The sequence below is a fragment of the Condylostylus longicornis genome, unplaced genomic scaffold (genome assembly GCF_029603195.1).
Source record: "Condylostylus longicornis isolate FDR11 unplaced genomic scaffold, ASM2960319v2 ptg000015l, whole genome shotgun sequence".
Classification (NCBI taxonomy): Eukaryota; Metazoa; Arthropoda; class Insecta; order Diptera; family Dolichopodidae; genus Condylostylus; species Condylostylus longicornis.
In genome coordinates this window covers 684,400-697,008 of record NW_026577984.1, presented here as the reverse complement: position 1 = coordinate 697,008, position 12,609 = coordinate 684,400, and the positions used below count along the sequence as shown (strand labels likewise).

At 23.8% G+C, this 12,609-nt stretch overlaps 1 protein-coding gene across 1 annotated transcript in view; it reads right to left on the bottom strand.

Annotated features, from left to right (window-relative positions):
* LOC129605834 (protein sidekick-1-like) overlaps window positions 1-12,609 on the bottom strand; it is a 121,830-nt gene that overhangs the window by 33,226 nt on the left and 75,995 nt on the right. The gene's annotated exons all lie outside the window — the stretch shown is intronic.

Here is a 12,609-nt window from a genome sequence, read left to right as displayed (position 1 = left end):
AACGAACTTCCTTGAAAATTAATATTTTACTTGTGTCTGTCATCAAAATTGATAATATTATTCAAAAATATTGGCACAAATGAGCTTGATATTAAATATATTTTCAATTTTTTAATTATTCAATTCATTTTTCTACCGTAGAGAAATGTTACTCTGGAAAATATTGAAATTTCTTGGAAAAAGGATAAAAAGTATCTCAGCATCACACTGGACCAACGCTTAACATTTTAAAATCATATACAAACGGAATTTATAAAAAAAAAATCAATAATTTTATTAGAAGTCAGCATTCATTACTGAACAGAAAATCTGTGTTAAATACGAGTAATATCCAAAAACTTTTACTGTACAAAACCATTATTTATTTGTGAAGTTTTATTTGATAGCTGTTGGAGTTATTGTGCCGTGCCGTGAGGCCATTTAAAGATATTATCAGGCCATTTGACAGAATTAAGAACTGAAAAACTTTACGAAATCTGTCAAATTAGCAAGATGAAAGGTAAAATTAACAATAGATTAGAAGCTTTTATTTGCTCATGTGAACTATCCACCAATCCACTAATTCGAGCAGTGCTGGTGCTGTGCTCTTAATTAATTAACAACAGTAATTTTCCATTTAATTAATATATATATAATAAAAATTATTTATTTATATATAATTATATTATTGTGATAATAATTATTGTGAATTCCGATAGACGGTGGCTGTCTACTTGACTAACCGAATAATGATTTTAATATTTGTAATATTTTCACAAATAAGTGAGAACTGTTTTCAATGAACATAAGCTATGTGACAATAAAAATGTGCTTAAATTAAATATGTATTAGAGCTGGATTTTTTATCAGATTTTATACCAGTTTTTTTCCTATGTTGCCAGATTTTCCATATTTTTTTGGTGAAATTTTCCCGATTTCCCGGTTGGTCAAGCAGTGAAATTAAAGATTAAAAAAAACAAAGGCCATACTTAAGTTTTTTTTAACCTTATTCTCTTTCAAGGCTTTTTATAATATGCAAAAATTCTATTTTAACAATAATTAGTTAAAAAGAAAAATTTTGTTAATTTTTAATAATCTTTCTTTTCTCATTGTTTAAAAAGTATAAAAAACAGAATATAAGCTGAATTTTATTATTAAAATAATAAATGTTTAAATAAAAATATATGTAAAAAAAAATATTTAAAATAGATTTCTGAAGAAATGCAAATTTACATTTTTCAACAGTATCCAATTTTTATTTTAAAAACCTACTCATTGCACCCATCTACTAATTTTTGACGCTTATAATTTTAAAAAGAAAGTAATCTCTGTTTTTTGAAAAAAGAAAACCCTTATTAAAAATAAAAAGTCATTAATATTGGAAATTTTTTTTTTGTATAAAATTTTATAATAGAAAAAAAAAAAATTTTTTTTTTATTCCACCCCTCAGTGAAATTTTGATGTTCCACTCATGCATAAAATTGCCAACTTAATTTTTTTTTTTTTACATTTTTTTTATCCTTAATTTCTTTAACATTTTTCATTCTTTCAATATGAATTTGGAATTACGAATTTTATTTTACGATTGTTAACTATATTTTTTTTTTATTGTAATAAGTGTCTTATAAAATACAGTCATTTAGGCCTTAAAATGAGCTTTGCTATAAGAATTATAAGAACAGTTGCAATAAAATCAATTTTTAATTTTTAACAATTAAATTTTATAACTCTTAAACTTGCATGTTAACAATTTAAATGTGAAAATAGAATGAAGGTATAATTGAATGGATAAATTAGCTTTGAAATTTAGTTTTATAACAAAAAATTAATACATAATTTCACGATTCTTAATGAATCTCAATATCATAATTAACTAGAATATTTTGAAATATGAATTAAACTATGTAGAAGAATATCAAATTTTACTGGAACAATGCACCACAACTCTTGATTTAAATATTTGCTTCTTCTAATCCCAGGATGGTACCTTTAAAATATTAATAAATTTAATGGAAAAAAAATTAAGAAAATTAAAAAAAATTGCAAAACTTCATTTTATTCAATTAAAACCTGAATATTAAAATGAATGATGAAGTACTGAGCTATTTCTAAAAAATTTTCCACAAAAATTTTATGCACATATTGTAAAACATCAAAATAATTATTTAAAAATATTTTTTGATATTTTTAATTGAAAATTGTCATTAGTTATTTTGTGAAATAAAAATTTTATATTCGTAATATTCGAACGTAATACTCAAATACAAATTATAGTAGCATGAACAATGAGCAGACTGGCACGTACCATTCATATATCATTCGTAATTTTAATAATAACGATGACTCCTTGATATCTGATACGACATTAATTTTAATAATTAGTGATTTGCTCTAAATAATTTTTTGTTTTTATGTTTATAGTTTGACTATTTTTTCAATATAACAAAAATATTGCACTTTGGAAATTATAATTTTTTTTTATTTTTTCACGCTGAAACAAAGCGGCACATGTACACAGAGTTAACCGGGTTAACGATTCTTTTTTTATGTTTATTTTCTTTTATATTAAACAGAATCTCAAAGAGCGTATAGAAGAAGAGAGATGAGAAAGAAATGAAAACCTAAAATGCGAAAAAATGTACTTAAAACGAAAAATACCATATCAAAAGACAAAAAAAAAAAAAAGAAACAAAAAAAGGATATCGCGAGCACATATTTTATCCTTTTATGAATATTAAACTCATTCTGAGAATCCTTTTTTAAATATATAAAATAAAAAAAAAAGAAATAGAATAAAAAAAAATTAAAGGATTTTAGAAAAATATAAAAAAAAAGAAGAAAAACAAATCAAAAAGAAAATGGAAAAAAGGAACCGTTACTAATTCTTTTTCTGCTCTAAGAAGGACAAACAAAATCAAAAAATAAAAATAATAAAAAAAAACCGGATTAATGAATGAAAGATAAAAAAAAAATTTTAATTTTTTTTCGGGCTTTAATTTTTTTTTTTTTTGAGAATTGTGCAGAGAGAAAAAAATCGCTTTTTTTGTTTTTAATTTCTCCCCTTTGGTATTGTTTTAATTTTGTTATTTTGTTTTGGTTTTTTTTTTTGCCGAAAAAGAGAATTATTACCTGCAAAATGTCACTGCTAAATAATTTTCAAAATTATCTTTTAGCATATTTTTTTTATTTAAGGATTTTAAGTCTGTGTATTTGCATACTTTTAGGATACTGTTTAAAATTTTGTTTTAAAATTTTTTTTTATTTATCACAAATTTATTATTAAAATTTTATCGTTTTTATAATAAAATGTTCAATCTTAGGCAGCTGTACTGTGAGAAATTCAAATGCAAGCAAAAGCAAGCAAAGCTGCATAATTACACCCGTACTTGATTGCGTCAACTGCATCTATCAAACGCATACAAAGGACCGATTTTATGAGAGCATCTTTAATATTTTTCGGCTACATAGTGATTAATTATTAACAATGTCATAAAATTTCAACATTTTGTGTCAAAATAATTATTGTTCCCTTATATTAATTCTACTTTCACTCCGTAAACTCTATGAAAAATCAAATATAAGTGTCTTTCCAGCAATTCCTGAAAGTTTATTCAAATTATTAAGTGTGTTTGATTGTAAAGAAACTTTCGCTGACGCAGATATGCTAAATCGATTAAAAATTTGAAAGAAAATGTACATAATATATAGGAATATATACATATATAATTACTATTGAAATCATTATTTTTTCAACGTTACAAATTAAATTTGTGATACTTAGCGAACGTGTTTCGTAAACGTATAATAGTCACAAGTGAAATGAAAAATTCAAGTAGAATTATTAAAAATTTTTAAATATAGCAACAATTCTTTATTAAATAATTAATTAATTACCTTTTTATCTATATTTGAAAACGTTATTCCGACTTTTAATTAATATTAAAAATTAAATGTTAAAATGAATTAATCTTGTATGCTAAAAATTAACCCCTTTAGCCTATTGTAATAAAAATATGCATTTGAAGGAATATACTCGATACTGTAAAATACAATATTAGTAAATAGAGTACAGTGATGAAAAGGTGGCAATGTCCATTTAATGTAATAAATTTGTAACGCTGTATTTAATAAATTTTTGCAATTTGTAGTTCCTTATGAAAAATTTAGATTAACTATAGTTATAATTTTTACCAACTGCTTTACATTGCACACAATAATAGAATGGCACCAAATTTTGTATATCCAGTTTTCACTGGAAAGCGTAAATAAACAATTTTTAAAGAGATGTGAGTCTGTTTGTGTATTTCAAGTTCGGCTGAACCGTTTTCAATAAAATTTTATATGTGAGTTTATTTCGGCTATATCCCGGATTGCGGTCGGCTATGTGCTGGCCACACTGGATTTTTTATTTTGAAAATCATTAGATTTAAAATTTAATGTGATTAAAAATATTATTCAAAAAAACTAATAATAAAATTGGATAACATTTGTTTTTTTTTTTAGTAATTATACTTAATAATGATGACCTTAATTAATAATATCGAGTTCGTTGAATATTATTTTTGAATATCCCCATACAAAAACAAAAAAAAAAAATCGGAATTAAAAAGCATTTTCTAAATTTTTTTTTCTCATATGCACCTATGTATTAATTTATGGCGTTGGAGTGAAAAAATGTTATCCTTGTAATAATATTAAAATTTTTTCGCTTTTTCTTTGTTGTTCTATTTTTTTTTTAGTTACCCCCAAATTCAGGATTAAAAAATGTCTGTCGACTTTAATATTTTTTTTTTTTTTTGTTTTTCATTTTCCTCTTTCAGATTATTTTTTTTTATATATTATATTTAAAGTAGACAAGAAACAGGCTGATGATAAACAATGAAAACACAAAGAGGATAACAAAACAAAAAAAAAAAAAACAGAAGAAGAAAAACACGTACTAAGGAAGACAACCATTTTTAAATTACCAAAAAAGTTTTTTTTTTTAATACTTTTCCTATTTTACGCAAATAACTTTGAAGGATTGTAGAATAGCAGAGCCAACAATGCAGTCATTCTTAAGCTTTTCCACTAATTTTTTCTTTTTTTTTGGGAAGGAAGGTTTTAGCGTTTATTTATCTTTTATTCTTATTTTTTTTTGTTTTTGTTTTGTGATTCTACTGTCATATAATTTTTAATTAATTTTAAATCCTTTTTTGTATAAATATGTATATATATACATACATGCATACATTATTATGTAGATTTTGTATTTAAATAAAGAAAATTTTTTTGTTTTTGCCTTTATTCCGGTATTTTATGCATCAAAAAACACATACATGTACATTTTATATATGTATGCACATACATACTAATATTAATATTATATTTTGTATAAAATGTATAACAAATTAAGCTCTATATTTTGGTACAATGAGAATTCAAATGACAATATTTTATATTTTTGTATTTTATTTATTTTATTTCAGGATATTTAGGACATAAAGTATTATACGAAGAGCTTAAAATATTTAAAGTACGAATAAGTGATGCGAAATTACCCCATTTATTTGAAAATTTTGTTAATTATTTTTAAAGCATTCTCTAAGATGGAAAATTCGTTTCATTTTTTACCATTATTTTTATATATTTGTATTATATGCCAATATATATATATATTATGTTTTATATTATAATATATAAGAAAGAGAAAAGAAGCATGAAATAAAATAATATTAGAACAAAATGGAGAAAACAAGAGAAGAAATTAATTTAGACTGGAAAATAAGCTTCCATGTATGTTTGTGTGTATGTATGTAAATTTCTACCATTTTAATTGTATAAATATTTGTTTTTTTTTTGTCTTTCACTTTTGTTTTTATAATTTTCTAAAAAAAAAAATTAGGTTATGTCGCTATATTAAATTTATTTAATACAAAAAAAAAAAATATGGAAAACAAAAATAATGGAAAAAATTCTAAATTTTATTAAATAAAAATTATAATACATGAAATTATTATTTTTTTTTTGTTAAATAGAAATTGTTTGCCTTATTCTTATTTTCTATGTTTCTTTGTTTTCTAATTTTTGTTTTCGTATATTTTTAAAAGTTTTATAATAGAAAATTTTTCAAAGTTGAAAAAACACTTAAGAGTCTATAATATAATGCTGATGATGATGATGAAAAGCAACATGCTGGTTTTGTTCCCGCATAAAAATAGTGAAACGCGACTATAAAAAACAAAAAAATCATTTTTTTTTCTCTCTCTTTTTCTTTAAAACAGTTCTGTATAATATGAGAAATTAAAGGATAAATTGTTATAAAAAAAAAAAATTATACTTATTATTAGAATAATTAGATTTAGCTGTTATCCGGTTATCACTCAACTATGAAATAGAAATTTTCGTTGCTTTTTCGGCACATACATACATACATGCAAAATAATATTATTATAAGAAATTGAAGAAGTTTTGAATGGTTGAGTGATCGAATATTAATATTATGGTTTAAATTTTAAGGATGGTATTGTTTTAATTAACAATTGAATATTTTTATGCAGTACAATTGTAATTATAAATTATAATGATAATTAATAAAATTTTTATTATAAACGAGAATTCAAAGATTTCTTGTTAAAAGCTGTAAGATCTAAAAATTAATATTATTTTTGGAATTTTTCTAAAATTGGAAAAGAGTGCTTTCTAGTTTAACTCTGTGCGTCTGTCCTCAGACTCTGTCCTGTCTGTCTTCGGTTTTTAAGTTGAACAGTAAATTTTTCTAAGTCATTGGAGAAAAAAATTTGTTATAAAATAGGATTTACAGTACTCTATTTTCCTCAATAACTTCTAAAGCAGATGAGGTAGCGTGATGGCTAATATACCAAATTGAATCTAAGTTCATAAGGTTTCCGCTGCTAAAATTAGAAAGCGCTCCAATGTTAATTCACCTAGAAAATTAACGGTTTTTAAAAATGAGAAGTTTGAATTTCTAATTTTTCGAAATTTAGGGTCATGTAATTCCGCAATCTAAACCTAACATACAGGCTTTACTCTGAGGTTTCCAAATCATATTTATTAATGCCACTGTCTTACAGATTCGCGAAGTTATACTTGAAATTTTTAAAAGTAAAAAAAAAATAGTTGAAACTGACTTTAAGCCTCTGTAACTCCGAATCTCTTGAGCTGTCACCATTGTCTCCATACAAAAATGTTGTCTACTCATGAAGGCCTATACAATGGTATATAGCAAAGCATTTTGTTATGAGACAAGTCCTGTATAAGCTATTCCAAATTTTCATAAAAGCAAGAAGCTAGTGGTAAATATCATGCCATCGGGAAATATAATTTTTTATCTTAATTCTCTTGCTAAACCGTCTGATTCAAACATTATTTTAACGCTTCTTACCATTTTGGTTTTGTCATCCTAAATATATGCAATATTTTAGTATTTTGATGAAAGTAATATATAATTTTTTTTTAAAAAAGTATTTTCACTTGTTCAAAAGAAAACTTTTACTTTACAAGTGCTTGGTTTGATTCGAATTTATTTCCTTTCGATTCGACATTTTTTATAACTGAATTTTAAGGTTTTTACTCAATATGTTGAAGTTAGTTAATATTTATTTTTCGTCAAAGATTTTCAAAACATTTTAAATAATTTTGTCAAAAAAATTATTTTTTGGTAAATGATTTTTTATCAATGAAAAAAAAAGCACTAAAACATTTTCAATTGAACGTCACATATATAATTTCCAATATTACACTGAATTTAAATGTAAAATTTATGTCACATATCTAAAAAATTGAATTGGAAATATCTTCATTTTCAAAACATAAATATGTTATAGGGATTATTAATTTCCTACGGCTAGTTAAAATCACTGCAAAAGAATGTTATTTTGATTTTCCTGTTTTATTTTTAATTTTTGCATTTAATTTTCTTCCAATTTCATTTCTCAATTTTATTTATTTGTACCTTAAGGCGCTACATATTGTATGATATAGGATATTGCGTTTGAATGTTCCAATTACCTTTCATACATAATACAATACTTACAGTACAAGAATGATAATTAAAATAGTAAAACCGGTTAGAAAACAAAAAAAAAAATAATGTGTACAAGATAAACTGTTACCACAAGCGGTTTTCTGTTCAACTCAATTTATTCAACCTCCTGCAATGTTTGATATTTCCTTGTTTCGCTAGATTTTGTTCGTGTTTTGGTTTTTCTGTGTTTTGTTTGATATTGTTGTAAAACAGAAAATTTATTTCATCTATAATTAAATTTTATTCAGGATTTAATTTTCATTTGTGATGTTGGTGGATAAAATTATTATTAATATAATTATATATTAATATAACTAATATATCGTCAACAGCCTATTACAAATCTTGATATAGTTCTTAAGGAAATTTAGCTATAACATTTTCTTTTGAAATTTCTTAACTTTTATGTATTTAGAGATTTAATTTAATTATCATGAAAAATACTTAAAAAAAACTAATATAAAGTACCAAAACTATAATTATTGTCATTGTTATACAATTACTGTTACCTTGAAGGTTACAATTATTGTCATTTTTTCTTAACTACTGACACATCATAAAAATGAGCAACATATGTTTACTTGTTCATATATCTAATAGCGCCAATAGCTTTACCAAAATTTGAAGTTGTAATACTGTGTTTATAATACTGTGACGTTAGAGTTGCTGGATTTCAGCAACATAATTTGCTTTTACCTTTGAAATAATGCATAAACTTTTAATATAATAAATAAACATTTTGCAAATAAAATATCAATAAATGCGATAAGCATTCTGTAAGTTTGTGGATTTCTTCTTTATTGTTAGAAGGACCAACGGTCTTATACGTAATCATATACGCGTATAAGTTGCAGATATCTAATGATGAATTAGTACAGTTTTCTAAATTGAGGACATAAATGTTAAATTATGTGTACAATATTAACGAATGTTTGCTTTATTGAATAGAATTTGATATCTTAACCGAGTTTTTCATATTTAAATAAGCACATTTCTCTTAAATAGCACGTTATTAACGATGATAGCAAATTAATTTAACGAAAACCGTATCTAGCTTATGAGAATATTTTCTGTTCCTAATAATTAGGAAATTTCATAAAAATTATTGCATATTTTGCGGGGCTTTAATAATAAAATCGTGAATGATATTGATATTAAAACGCATATTCAACTAAAATAATATTTAATTATTAAATACGATCCTTATATTTCATATACATATTGTAGGGACATTTGAATATACAACAATATTATTCTATTTTCACGAATTACGAATTATGTTGTGGCTTTAAAGAGAAAATTTATTTTGGAATAAAACCATGCGTAAAATTACGTTAAACGCAAACTTAAACGAATAGAAAGAATAAATAAAAATATTCAAAGGTAGAATTTAAAGGAAAGGTGAATAAAACTTGCTCTACCACATTTTATTTGATTTCATTGATGATTTGTTTATTTTTAGATTTTTTTTTTATTTATTTTTTTTTTTTTTTTACTTTTTCTTATTATCTCATTGGCATTTTTATACATACATTTGTTATCCTTGGTCCTCTGATTATGTGTAGATTTTTGATATTTTCTCGTAAGGTTACATTCTACCCTAATATACATGTATGTAAGTATGTGTTTGAATATTTTTGTAAATATAAATATATGTATGTATATATGGCTTCTTGATTAGATATTTTGAAACTTCGCATGATACATAGATGTATCCTTGCCTGAATATAATAAATGTGTGTGTGTATATGAGAAACAATTCCCAAAATTTTTAACTTTTTTGTTAATTATTATTTTTTTGTTTCCTTTTTTTTTTGTTTTTATATTTTTAATTTTGGGAATTTTGGTTTGTTTGTTCGTTTGATAAAGAGCAAACAAAAGTAATTTTAATTTACCTGGTCTTGAACTCTTTTTTTTTGAATTAAAAATTTATTTATTTTATTTAATTGTCTGGCTGTTGTGACATAGATTGGTTTTCGATTTTGTTAAAAGTAAAAACAAGTCTCGTAGGTTTCTTTAAATGGTTAATATCGTTTTTTTTTTGTTTATTAACTAATTTTGGAGTAAAATTTTGTAACTAGGATTGTAAAATTTTTCCATTGTGAAATTGCAAATTATCAGAAATAAGTGGAAATCTAAAATTGAAACTAAGAATTGCTAGTTAATATTTCTGTAAAATTTCAAAATCATCAAAAATTACGAACAAAATTTCTTTGTTATAGCTACTGACTCTAGAATATCAGTTAGAAATGTATAAATTTGATTTATTTGAATAATCATATCCAATTATCTATATGTACCCAATTATCTATGTATATGTGGAGAAAATTAAACTTTTGTAGAACGAGAATTTCCTATTAATCGTATATTACAGGAATTTTGAAGATAATTACTATAATTAGTAATAAATTCAAATATCTAAGTACCACATACGAAAATGTTATATGAATTATTACATTTAATGCCAAAATTTTTTAGTTGTTATAAGATAAGTAGCTGTATATCAACAGTTGCTTCATTTATTTTCTATTTTGTTAGAAATTTCACTGTAGATACCTAAAATTACAGAACGACAATGTAACAAAATATTATAGGTTTACTCAATAATTTTCAGTATCACAGTTCTTAGATATTTAATTTTTCTTACGTATTCAATAAAATATTATGAATACTCGTAACACTAAACTATGGAAACAAAATACATACATGCATTGTACATGCATATTATAAAAATTGTATTTTCAAGGATCTTAAATTTCTAGATTTAATAAATTTCTTTTATTCCAAAAATTCTGATTTGAATTATTAGGATTAGCTATAGGGTAAAATCCGCTTCAATGATTTGCTGTATAACATTTTAATTTTTGTTCATATTTCGTTTATGCTTTTGTTCTTATGTTGTTTTTTTTCTTCTTATCATTAGTAAATACAAATAAAGCGAAATAACAAAATGAAACAAAAGATTTTTCCCACAAAAAAAAAATAAAAATTAAAAAATCCAATAAAAAAAAAGCGAACGGTAAAATAAATAAACGGGGAAAATTAAAAAGGAAAAAGAAAGAAAGAAGGTCCCAGGCTAACCAAGCAATCCTTTCAATTTTTATATGCAAATAGAAAATCCTTTCACATACAATTGTACGAAAAATATTTTTGTGTATAAAACACGAGTGTATAAGAATGTTTTTGGAAAGATGTGTGTACTAAAAAGGATTTAATATGCACGCAAATATCTTTGTTCTAGGCGAATTTATTATAATTTTTGCTTTTGTATCTTTTCGTTTTGGTTGTTATTTTTTTTCTGGTATTGGTTTGGTTTTTGGGTTAAAAAAAAATGCTTTCCTCTTGTTTTCTTTAAGAGATTTTTTCTTTTATGATTTTTTTGATATTTTGTTTGTATTTTAATTTCATAATCTGGAATGTATTTGAAAATTACATAAAAATTTTATATACACACGTATGTGCATATGTATATTGAATTAAATAAAAATAAAAACGTAGGTATGTTTTGAGCACAATTTAAAGAATTGAATTAATTTTATTTATAGGATTTATGAGAAGAATTGTAAACGAAGTTGTTAAATATATTTTACATAATTACATTTTATTGTGATAAAATTTGGCCACAAAAAACCGAAAAAAATGGTGACGGTGGAAAAATACCACAATATTTAAATTCATAAACTTTATTAAAGTATTAAGGATATGTGTATAGAACAGCACTTACAAAATTTGTTTAATTAATGGAATTTTATAAATTTGTACGAGAGATTCCTAAATATGAAATCAAACTGCTAACTACCAATGAAATGTGTACTTGTTTGACTTTATTATTAATTCTTATAAGAATAAGTAATGTAAATCTCTTCATGCAACTTCAGAGCAGATGGATGGCGTAATCACAGGAATGAGTCAAGGCAGGAAAATTAAAAAAACGGTTTGAGTCCAGTTCGTGGAGAATTTTTTTTTCATTTTTCCGCCTTGACTCTTTCGTTTGATTACGTCATTTAACTGTTCTGGAGTTGTATAAAGGAATTTCTATTAATTATTCTTATGAATATAAAATCAAATTTTCATATTAAATTTTGGCTGTAAAAATTAAAGGAAAATTTGAAAATGAAAAACAAAAAAAACACTGCCCGATTGTTTTCATAAAGTGCTTCTATGAATTAATCTGATTTTTTTTTAGTGTAAGATGAAGATATCAAGGCAACGGCTAAATTATGGTGTTGATTTGTGATATCAAAACTGCCTAATATATTTGAAAATTATAAAAAGGGATATTATGTATTGCTGATGTATCTTGTTCATATTCTATGTATTCCAGTTTAAAATTAATGTAGAACAAATTCAATATGAAAATCTTTGATAGACAGTGCATTTCGATAGAGAGTGCATAAAATATCCATTTGGTAGATCAAAATTTACACTTTTATTTAAAGGAATTAATATAATCGGAAGTACCTACTTTAACAAATTTCACCTTTCACATGCTAGAAATGAAAAATTGTATAATTAAATGTGCACACATTGCGTGTTTATGTTTGTTTTGTTAGTTTAAAGTTTATTGTAGGTATTTTTTGGCTTCTGACTGTTTTATCCTTGTT